General features: G+C 37.0%; 1 pseudogene; it reads right to left on the reverse strand.

Moving 5' to 3' along the window:
• Positions 1–10938: 10938 nt before the first annotated feature.
• The window catches only part of LOC116292043 (uncharacterized), a 2016-nt pseudogene continuing 1794 nt past the window's right edge, over positions 10939–11160 (reverse strand).

Consider the following 11160-nt stretch of genomic DNA (forward strand, 5'->3'; position numbering starts at 1 on the left):
GAACAGTTTTTTTCGCACTTACCATTGTCTCGTTTACGAGTGAAAGCAGTGTTCTTTGCGTGACTGCTTGTCTGGTCTTTCTGCAATGGAGGAAAGTTGATGTCATACTCGGATGGTTGCGTAGTGGTCTTAGATGATGGCTGTGTAGGACGATGCTTCTTTGGTGGGCTGGTCTCGGGTGGCTGCGTAGTACGATGCTTCTTTGGTGGGCTGGTCTTGGGTGGCTGTGTAGGACGATGCTTCTTTGGTGGGCTGGTCTCGGGTGGCTGCGTAGTACGATGCTTCTTTGGTGTGCTGGTCTTGGGTGGCTGCGTAGGACGATGCTTCTGGGGTGGGCTGGTCTGGGATGATGGCGGGGTAGTGTGATGTTCCTTTGGTGAGCTGGTCTGGAAGGATGGTGGCTGCGTGGTTCGGTGCTTCTTAGGTGTGCTGGTCTGAAATGGTTGCAATGGAGGAAACTCGATGTCATACTCGGACGAGCTGGTTGACAACTGGTTTTTTTTGGAATGTTTCTTCAACGTGTCAAATCCAAGCTCTTCAAAGACTTGATCTGTCAACCATGACATAAGGAGTGCTCTTACATTCATACTTTCCTTAGATGGGTTTCTAAGCAACGACAAGAACACAGCATCCACATCTAAATCATATATCTTGTGCTTTAGAATCATTTTTTCCCAAACCTCAGTTTCAAGAACAGCACAGGCTGAAACAAGAATTACTATGGCTCCACATAGATTCTCGCAGGTTTGTAGTGGATATAAAGAGCTGCATTTCGTCCCACAGACGTGTAAGCGACTGGTGTGCTGCGATGGAATGTGCATAGCATAAACTTCCACATCTGTAGAGACACGTCCACTGAAAATCTCAAAGAAGGGGTCAAAACAAGCTCTCAAGTTATCTGGAACACCCCAACCTTTGGGGTCTCCATAATACATTTGACAAGTGTCACAATTAATGACTAGATAAACCCAGTGGTTTCCGTTTGTAATTGTTGTGCCGGTTATGGACTTTGCAATGTTCAAGGCGAAATGGACGAACTTAATACCTGGATGGTAGCTCTGAATAAGAAGTGACCCGAACATATCAGGGTCCTTCATAACTTCTGTGAAGACGAAAAAGCGATGACTGTCTGCCTTTCTGTTAAATTTTGTAAAGAAATGTTCAATTAGATCATCGCTCAGCCAACGATCGCAGGAAAGGCGTTTGGCGTCTGCAACTCTAAGGCCACCAAAGATATAATCACTTTCCTCATGACTCCATATTTCTTCAAAATACTTCTCCACGCCCTTCAGTATAACAGTGGCATCTTGATTACTGGCACGTAGTCTATTGTAATAAGACCTTTCCTTTTTTACTTCGAGGGCAACACTGCGAAAATTGTTCAATCGTACTAGTTCCTGGAGTCTTGGGCGATCAAACTTGCCAAGTCCATGTATACGTACAGCTATATTCTCCAATTCTTCACAATCCGATTACCATGTACCTCTGCTAACTTCTTGGCGAGTTTCGAGCGAACATCAGTACACATGCTCAGCGGAGGAATCTCTCTCAGGCTTAAAACATCTGTCAACTCAGCGTGGTTTCTTACTTCTATGAATTCAATGCGTGAAAACATAAACGAACTGATTGAAGGAAGATAGTCCAGTGATATATCTCCACGATTCATTGTAAAGGAGCTTCTTTTTACAGTGTTCAAGAGCTGAATAACTTGATGAATAGACCTGGAAATTTACAAAGGAACTTTTAGTACGGTGATGAATTATCAATCATTCAAAGAGCATTTAAAGAACGATTTTACTCCAGTTCTTTTTAATGTACAATTCCACTTCGGTTACATTAAAACATGATTTTCACCCCTAAAAGGTACTTAAATTCAAAGACTAAGCCTTCACATGTCTTTCATCTACAGCATTTCTAAGAGGAGATTGATATGAATCCTAAACCTATTTCTAATATTCTCGAAACTTACATATTTGCGAATTTTGAAATTTTCTTTAACAGTAGTAATAAAAAAAAGTTCGCAATTTTCTTGATACCGTATTAAATTAATTTAAAATTATATCATATGCTAGTAAAAAAAAGGTCGCAAATTTATCAACTTTCATAGTTTGCGAATTTTCAGGCCGTATCATATTATATACTAGTATAAAAAAAGTTCGCAAATTTATCAACTTTCATAATTTGCGAATTCTGTTACCGTATCATATCATATACTAGTAAAATAAAGTTCGCAAATTTATCAACTTTCATAGTTTGCGAATTCTGATACCGTATCATATCGTATTCTAGTAAAAAATGTTCGCAAATTTATTAACTTTCATAATTTGCGAATTTTCAGGCAAGATTTAGACAACTAATAAAGGTGTCGATGACGCGATATACAAACAAACACACACCGGGACATGTAGGTAAAAGGCTGCAAAAAAGAATACCACTTTAGCTAAGAATAAACTAGGCGATCTTTATAGATGTTTGTTACTTCTTTTTCATGTAACGTTTTTGTTCTTGTCACCCCCTTCCCCATCACTCCTCCGATCAGACCAACATAAACAGGAAAACATTGTATATTCAAATACTCTCCCCCATCGCTGAACTATTATAAATGTTATTATAAATGGACTATTACAACCTGAGCGGAAGTCATCTTCAGAGTCATGTGAAGAATAAAGTCAGATTGGTCATAATTATACTGCCATGATAACAATAGCCTAATTACCTGGATTAGCCGCGTAATTGGCGGCATCGGTCTAATGAGTGCGAGTCGCTGTTTCGGTGTCGTGGGCGGTTTTATTGTTTCTAATAAGCCTATTATACGGAGCCGGTAAGTTAATTGAGCGGTTTAGTGGATGATGCTCAAACATTCACTGGATTCCCAGTCTATCGTATGACCAGTCTTGGTATGACTTGGTATAACTTTCATAATTCTTTTTTTATGCTAGTATATGATATGATACGGTATCAGAATTCGCAAACTATGAAAGTTGATAAATTTGCGAACTTATTTTTACTAGTATATAATATGATACAGCCTGAAAATTCACAAACTATGAAAGTTGATAAATTTGCGAACTTTTTTTTACTAGTATGTAATATGATGCGGCCTGAAAATTCGCAAACTATGAAAGTTGATAAATTTGCGAACTTTTTTTTACTAGTATATGATATAATTTGAAATTATTTTAATACGGTATCAAGAAAATTGCCGAATTTTTTTTATTAGTACTGTTAAAGAAAATTGCAAAATTCGCAAATTATATGTTACATAAATAGAGATTTCATTCATCCATTAATTCTCTCAATGTTTTCTGGTTATTATTACTTCTAGTTTTATACGTTGTTTTGTTTTTTCTCTTTCCTAACGATAAATACAAAAAGACAACAACAACAACCAAAAAATCAAAAGGAAAATAGGGGTAGGATTCTTAAATGGCATTTCGTTTCAATTGGCCTCACCGGAGTACTGAGGAGCTTTGGTCAGAAAAGTTTACTTTGCATGAGGTCTTTTTAGGTGTGAAGTAATGTCCATCATTCCTTAAGTATAATTAGTGTGTATACAATCGTTCTTTGTAATTAGAGCAGATACACGGCAAGTCATTCCAACATCAACATTTTGTTTGGGGTTTTATTTATGGACCTGATTTCCTACTGCCTTATCCACGCAAAATATCACAAATAGCACTTTCAACAACTTACGACATTAGCGAGTTTGTTTCATAGAAATGAATGTCGTCCTTTATGTGTCGGGCGCCTGTATATCTTGATCAAGTGTGCCTCTCGGCTACAGTAATTGTTTTTTTTCCTAGAATATATATTCAAAAATCGACGTGCTTAGTTCACATTATTTTTAATGTTTTTTCCTTCTAAATACGATAAAGAAATAATTTTCGTTGTATGCTTTCTAATCGTTAACAAAATATGCAAAATCCGAATATTGATTATAATTTTCTGCTAGGATTTGATTTCATTCAGGCTCATCGTAGAGTCGTTTTAGTCTACTTAAGTCACACAGTCGAATGTTTGATAAAACAAAACAACATGAAACATAAACCTGCTATAGTGTATTCTTAATAAAACAAACTGCTCCAACTTTTTGACTGCAATACCTTGAAGGTGTCGCTAAACGTAACATGAAACTACTTTATGTCAATCAAAGTTTAACTTTTTTGACCAAAGCTCCTCGCTGGTATAACGTGAAAGTATTTTAGGCAATTGGGAATTTAAAACTATCCAAACTATATTGCTATACAAGTGCTTACCTCAGTATAGTCGTTGACTTGTATAACTGACAAGATATGACACACTGGCGACTGTCCAGATCTCAGATAGCCTTCTCAAAAACTGACCAGACAGACTAGTAAAACCTACTGGACAAGATTGACTTGTAAAACTGAATGACCAGATAGACTCGATTGTTATCTAAAACTTTGACTATGAAGCATGTAGATATGTAGACTCGCGGCGAAACACTATGCTACAATATCCGGATGTTCCGGTAGAGTGCAAATTCGGGGTTGAAATCAGAGTGTATTTGATTGGGGCGGTGTAGCTTTGTAAACTGTGACAAAAGTATCCAAAGTACCGGCATGTAAAGCAGGCCTTATGACGCCTCCAAATGATTTTTTTTTAAACAAAAAAATTGATAGACTTGGATTGCTTTGCGCTGATTTGCAAAGAGCCCAGGATTACTGATAAATGTATACATATGCATATATATGCAATGCCCCATTACGACCAGGCAACCTTCGACAATATTTCCCCAGCAAAAGGCACTTTATTTTAGCTATTTAGCACCTAGTTTGATAAAAGTACCGACGTCAATCAGGTTTTTCTGAGTTTCATCAGTTCGTGTGAGGGCCAGCTAACTGGTTTCTTTGACAAAATGTCTAAAAAAAACTTATCTGCATCAAATACAATGGTTTCTTTGATATGCGTGGAAAGCGGGAAGCAAATTGGAGTCCTAAAGGAGATCAAAGAAGATGTTCTTCTAGAAAATCTTAGGAAACAAATCGATGCTGTGATCAATACAACAGACTAATATTTTACAGTCTGTGGCACAAAGCTATCAAAGAAACAAGAAAGAAAAAATTGTTTGCACCAATGCTTATCTCAAAAAGGTGTGCATCTCTACTTGCAGCTTAATTGTGAATCTATTCTAAAGGGGGCTCTTCAAAATTCCCAGAAAGACACCATTTCATTTGTTAATCTAAGTTCATCAAACAATCATACCGATGTTGATCGTACTAGATTCGGGAAGAATTCACAAGACCAAGCAAAACATCCAAGTAAAATCAAACCGTTTACAGAGGAAGAAATAAATCAATGCACAGATCGGCTCTTTGGAAAAGAACGAATGCTTTTCCACAACGAAAGAGCCAAGAAAATACAAAGCAATTCATTCTACGAAGATTGGAGTGTAGCCGAAATATACGGGGTTATAGATGTAGACTGGACTTTAAAAAAGACATCTCTGCTCGAGAATGGCATAAAAGAGCTAATCAGCTCCCGAAACAGCAAAGAGAACACTTCAGAAAAGACCCTGATGAAACTGTATGATGAACTAGAACAAGCTAAATTTTATGTAAATCATAGTTACAAGAAATTTTGCGAAGATTTAAATGCTCAAGGTGAGGAGAAAAGAACCGAACTAGAACGTGAATTTGACCAAACCTTTTCCAAGCTTAAAGTTGTTCAAGCAAACGTCGTGAAGTGCATGGAAGAGTTTAAGCGTAAACAGGAAGTCAACGAGAACGACGATTTATCAGAGGTAGAAATGCAGGATAGTTGGGATGTAGATATAAGCGAGGCAGATTTATCGTTTGATGAAACAGATCATTTAGCTCAAACAGTAAAGAATGACTTTGTTGAAGACAACTCAGAATAAATCTAAGAGGGAAACCTAACAGTTACAATTTAACAGTGTTTATTTAGATTAATGTGATTCTCGCACCTATGTGATTGTCAAAACTGGTTATTGTCAAAATAAATTGAAGGATAAAAAAGCTATCCCGACTCAGTCCAAAAAAATGTTTTTGAACACCCGTGTATAATACACGCCATTGTATAATACGCACCCTGTATTTAAAAACTCGTTTCTGAAAAAAAATTGTTTTATCATAGCGTCTTTCAAAACTACGCGACCTTGACGAATTCGGAGCCATTTCAAAACATGCGTTTTGACTCCCGTCAATCAAAACTCCAACAATATCGGTTAACTAACTATTTTTAGCTTTTTTAATGTTCTTTCTGGCAGCTTCATTGGCTTTCTTGAGGTCTGACATTAAAAATTTTCTTTTTGCCTCCAATTGTTTCCTAGTATTTACATCATTAACATCCACCAACTCTCTGTCGATCTTTCCAAGTTCCTCAATATTCGCAGCAATTCTGTTTGCATTCCTCTTCATAGTTGAGGACTTTTGATGAGAAGCAGTGCTTTTTAGGTTTACAGCATCATCTATCAAAAGTCCAGACTGATGCTCTCTCCATTTCTTGTTGATGATCTTTCCTATTTCGTCTCTGGACTTATGTGTTTCACGGCACAGCTTTCTTCCCATGTCATTCCAAAATACTCTTCTTTTCTTTTCCATTCCTTTTGCTAGATCAATTTCAATATCTGAATAATTTTTCAGTCCTCTCACTTCACAAGAAGACATTTTTCTTAACCCAAACATTGAAGCCTGGCTTGCTTTACTCGTACAAGGTTCTTGTAAATTTGGAGGATCATATTGTTGACTTGTTAGAGGTTCGCCAGGATCAGAGTGTTCACTTGTTAGAGGTTCGCCAGGATCAGAGTGTTCACTTGCTTGCGGTTCAGGATCAGCGATGGAAATCTCTATATGAGTGCTCTGATCAACCGATGAACTTCTTCTTGTGGCTACTGAAGTGAGGCCAGTCTTTGGTTCATCTTGCCTGCTGACTTTTCCCCCGTTCTGACAGATAAACAAAAAAGGGTCTACATCCAAATCATCTTCGATGTCACAGCAGAGCGTCTCCAGAGTATCATTAGTATCTACAGCAGGTAATACTCCAACGACTTGTCTGTTCTTTATAATCTTAATGGCAGCCATCGTTTTGTAAAAAAAAATATTGTTGCTTACAGTGTGTGATCACGCACAGTGTTGCTAGATTGGGAGAAATTTCCGTATATCATCTTCCTTGTCCAATCAGAGCGCTTTGAAATTGACACATGATGTTGACCAGATTGCCTTGTAACACGCCGGCGTCAACATGACGTGAGTACTCAAGTGATGACGTCACAAAAAATACATTTTGACTTTAATTATTTTCGATCTCTAATTTCTATAGACATTCAAAAAAGATGTTTACACACCAAATTTGACGAGAATCGGTCAAATATCAGCAGCTGAGATATGACCATTTGAATGTAGTTTGGAACAGAGCCGAAAATACAGTGATTTGTATGGAGTTCTTTTCAAATATTCTACTCTAATTAACTTGCTAAACATTAATAAGCTGACTACAGCAAAATAAATGGTAAATACAGGTCGAACAAACGGAAAATAATATTTATAATTTTACATTGCAAAAGATAATGTGGTCTTAAAGAAGCCAAAAATGCAGCACTTCAGGTAAGGTTTACTTCCCCTCCTTACCCCTACTTCTGAGCCTTGGGATTTTGTTGCATTTTTCACTCCTGAGGATTTTATTGGATTTTATTACACCCTGAGGATTTTATTACACTTCTTACCCCTGAGGATTTTATTACACTTCTTACCCCTGAGGATTTTATTACACTTCTTACCCCTGAGGATTTTATTACACTTCTTACCCCTGAGGATTTTATTACACTTCTTACCCCTGAGGATTTTATTACACCCCACCCCCCTGAGGATTTTTTTACACCCCATCCCCCTGAGGATTTTTTTACGCTAATTACCCCTGAGGATTTTATGATCCTCGATAGGGGGGGTGCGCATATTAAATGGCATAGCCCAATGGAGCTGTATTTATTTTTATTAGCAAGAGGGTCAAAAATACCCGAAAAAATAGGAACACGAAAGGGTTAAGAGCCTTATTTGATAGAATAAGAAGTTGCTATGGAATAGTTAGTTATAGTTTGTAGTTGTGTTAATTGTGGAATACACAAACCTTTAGAAACTTTCAGTTAATTTTCTTCGTAGTATTTGGAAGTCAGTTTGAATACTCAAATAAGTTTCGAAAACATTTCCCCTCAGCCTTTCTGTCAACCTCAGACAGTACAACTTAAGTTGGGCAGATTACAACTTCATCCCATTTAACCTGATTACTGTGCATTTTCCTTAATGTTTTGTCATCGAGTCAGATTAGTCTGGTGCTGAAACAGCTGTTAAAAAAATGTCATTAGCATGAAAATCAATAATTAGTTCTGCATAGTTCGTGCTGCAGGGAAAAAAATTCAAATAAACGTAAAATAATTCTTCATCGTGGAAAAATTATTATTGAATCCACTTTTCTCGCTTTTTTTCTTCGCAGGCTTCCTTTGTGCTAGCACATACTACGAAAACCACCGAAGTGTGGTTTCGTCTGAAAAATACATACCATGTTGCGTCACACAAACATCTGTGACTCCCCCCACAAACACAAAGCAATACGTATCAGCGATGGCACTTTTTAGTCAAGCGGGAAGAGTATATGAGAGAGGAAAATCTCTTCAGATTGAATTGACCAGAAATATTGTGCAGGGTATTATCGAAGACGGTGGCGATTTCATTACCGGGTTTTTCCCCGGAAGTTTTAAGGCCATAGGGGAGAAACACAGAGTTAAGACTGATACAATACGGAAAATGTGGAAACAGTTTTGCGAGAACTGTGAATTCAAAACCAAGCATCGATCGAGTGGAGTAAAACACCTTCAACAGGACGATATTGAGTTTATACAGTTCTTAAAGATTGAAAGATCTTCCATGGCCACAGGCAAAGTGTTAAAAACTGTAAATCAATTTTGTAATGTTGTTGGCGGGACATCCAAGTCATCGATACATTACAAAGATCAATAAGAAACGATATGAACGACGGAGACTGGTCTTAAAAAATTAACTCGTCCTCATGCAGAAAAGTTTACTTCTCCAAACTTAAACTACTGTCAACAATATCTGAACTACATTCAAACAATAAACCCCCGTAATTTGACATTTTTCGATGAGTCAGGCATTAAATTACCAGACGTTGGTAAACCAAACTATGGCCACTCGCATATTGGAAGTCCAGCAGTAGAGATTGCCCGTTACATGAACTCACCCAATATTACTTTGAACTTGATGTGTTGTTTAGATGGAATCATATACGCTAACACGATCGATGGCGCTAGTAATTCATTGACATTTCTCAATTTTTTTGAGGATAGTCAGATCATTCTTCCAAGTGGCGCACCTGCATTTACCTATGGCGATAACGTTGTCTTAGATAATGCCCCCATACATCATTATCGAGCCAGGCAAGCTCTTGGAGAGTGGCTTGATGATTGCAGGTGCACCTTGGTGTATTTGCCTTCTTACTCTTCTGAATTTAATGCGACAGAAAACGTTTTCAATAAGCTTAAAACTATTCTTCGTAGATTTGAATTTCGTGAGCTCTTGCGCGGCAATTTGCATGTAGCAGTTTACGAATCACTGAAGGAAATAACACCACAAGACATGACAGGTTTTTTCAGACATACAGGATATATTAATCTCTAAGATAAACTCAGTTGGCAAGTTCAGCTACTGAATTTTGTAGTAACTCGTTCAAATTCACAAATACATAACAATAACATAGTGATCAAAAATGTTGCAGTGAATATGATACGAAAAACTCAACCCGCTTAACAATGAAAATCTTACAACTTCTTTAATAAAGAGAGGCTTTCTTAAGCCCGTGAAAGATGCTAAAATAATTATTTCAAAAGGTTTATGAAACTCAACATATGGCAGTATGCTTTATAGCTACAAAGTCAATGACTTAATACATCAAATACAAACATTTTTATGAAAGAAAAAATATCTGAAAGGTAAAGGCAATACTCAAAATATTTGTAATACATTATGAAATAAGTAGGGTTTTTTTTCTAGAATGAAATACTAATTGTATCAACATTGGCATATGGCTTTCTCATAAGAGCCTATTTAATGTTGGACAAAAGATAATGATCTCGCCGGTGTAGTTTTCAAATGGCTAGTCAAACAAAGTTTATCGAGCATCACAATCCAACGTCAATACCGTATAATAATATAACTGAAGAAACTATTTATTTTTATCATCTAAGCTTTCAGAAATGGCAACTTCAAGTAAATATTCCTCTTCCACTCTTGTTTTTGGTTCCCCAAATACTTTGAAGGGAGGAGACTGTGTAGAAGTTGAGGTACTAGTAGACTTAGTGACCTTCTTTAAGCTCCAGGGATTTCGGACTCCTGTATCCTCTATTGACCCATTTTAGGGAAAAAAACTTATGATGCATGTGTATAAGGGTAAAAGGAACAAATTGATACCAAGATATCATCAACTCATTATTTTGATTGCTTGTAATAAGCTATTTTCCTGCTTGTTTTTTTTTTTTTTTTTTTTTTTTTGTCACGAAACGCACATGGTAATGGCAGATTGTTTAGGGAGGGGAGGGTTAGTAGTTTGACACTTGGCACAATGATGGTATGGAAGTCATTCAAAAAGGGTAGGGGCAATCCTGTAAAGCGACCCTCGATAGAGGTTGTTGATAGCTCATTGTGAAGCCTACTCTCTGCACAATACCTGGTAGCAGTTTGATTGACAACCGTTGAATATTCAATGAGATATGAATTTTATCCCAAAGGAAAAAAATGTCGTGAGAACAAGCTTAACACAATTTTTCAAGGGCAAAGGTTTGCCAGGCAAGAAAGATTGCTTGGATTGCATAAAAAATAGTGAAGGCACACTTAGTGAACGCCACTGGACGAAGATCAAATTTTAAATAAAAAATGCAAAGGCAAAAGCAAAAAAAAATTTTTTTTTAATAATTGTATTATCGTAAAATTAGGCGTTGTATATCCTTATTTAGGGCACTACTGAAAACCACGCTTAGTGAGTAGGTTTCCGTCATTAAAGATTAACAACACAATATTTTCTTGGTTTTAGACAGTAAGCCTGGGGATTTTGTTAAGCCTCCAACACAGAAAGCCATAGGTAAAATGGCATCTGTCCTTAAAGGGCTGGACA

The sequence above is a fragment of the Actinia tenebrosa genome, unplaced genomic scaffold (assembly GCF_029948245.1).
Source record: "Actinia tenebrosa isolate PJP-AT-01 unplaced genomic scaffold, QUT_ActTen_1.0 PGA_scaffold2__45_contigs__length_23673736, whole genome shotgun sequence".
Taxonomy (NCBI): Eukaryota; Metazoa; Cnidaria; class Anthozoa; order Actiniaria; family Actiniidae; genus Actinia; species Actinia tenebrosa.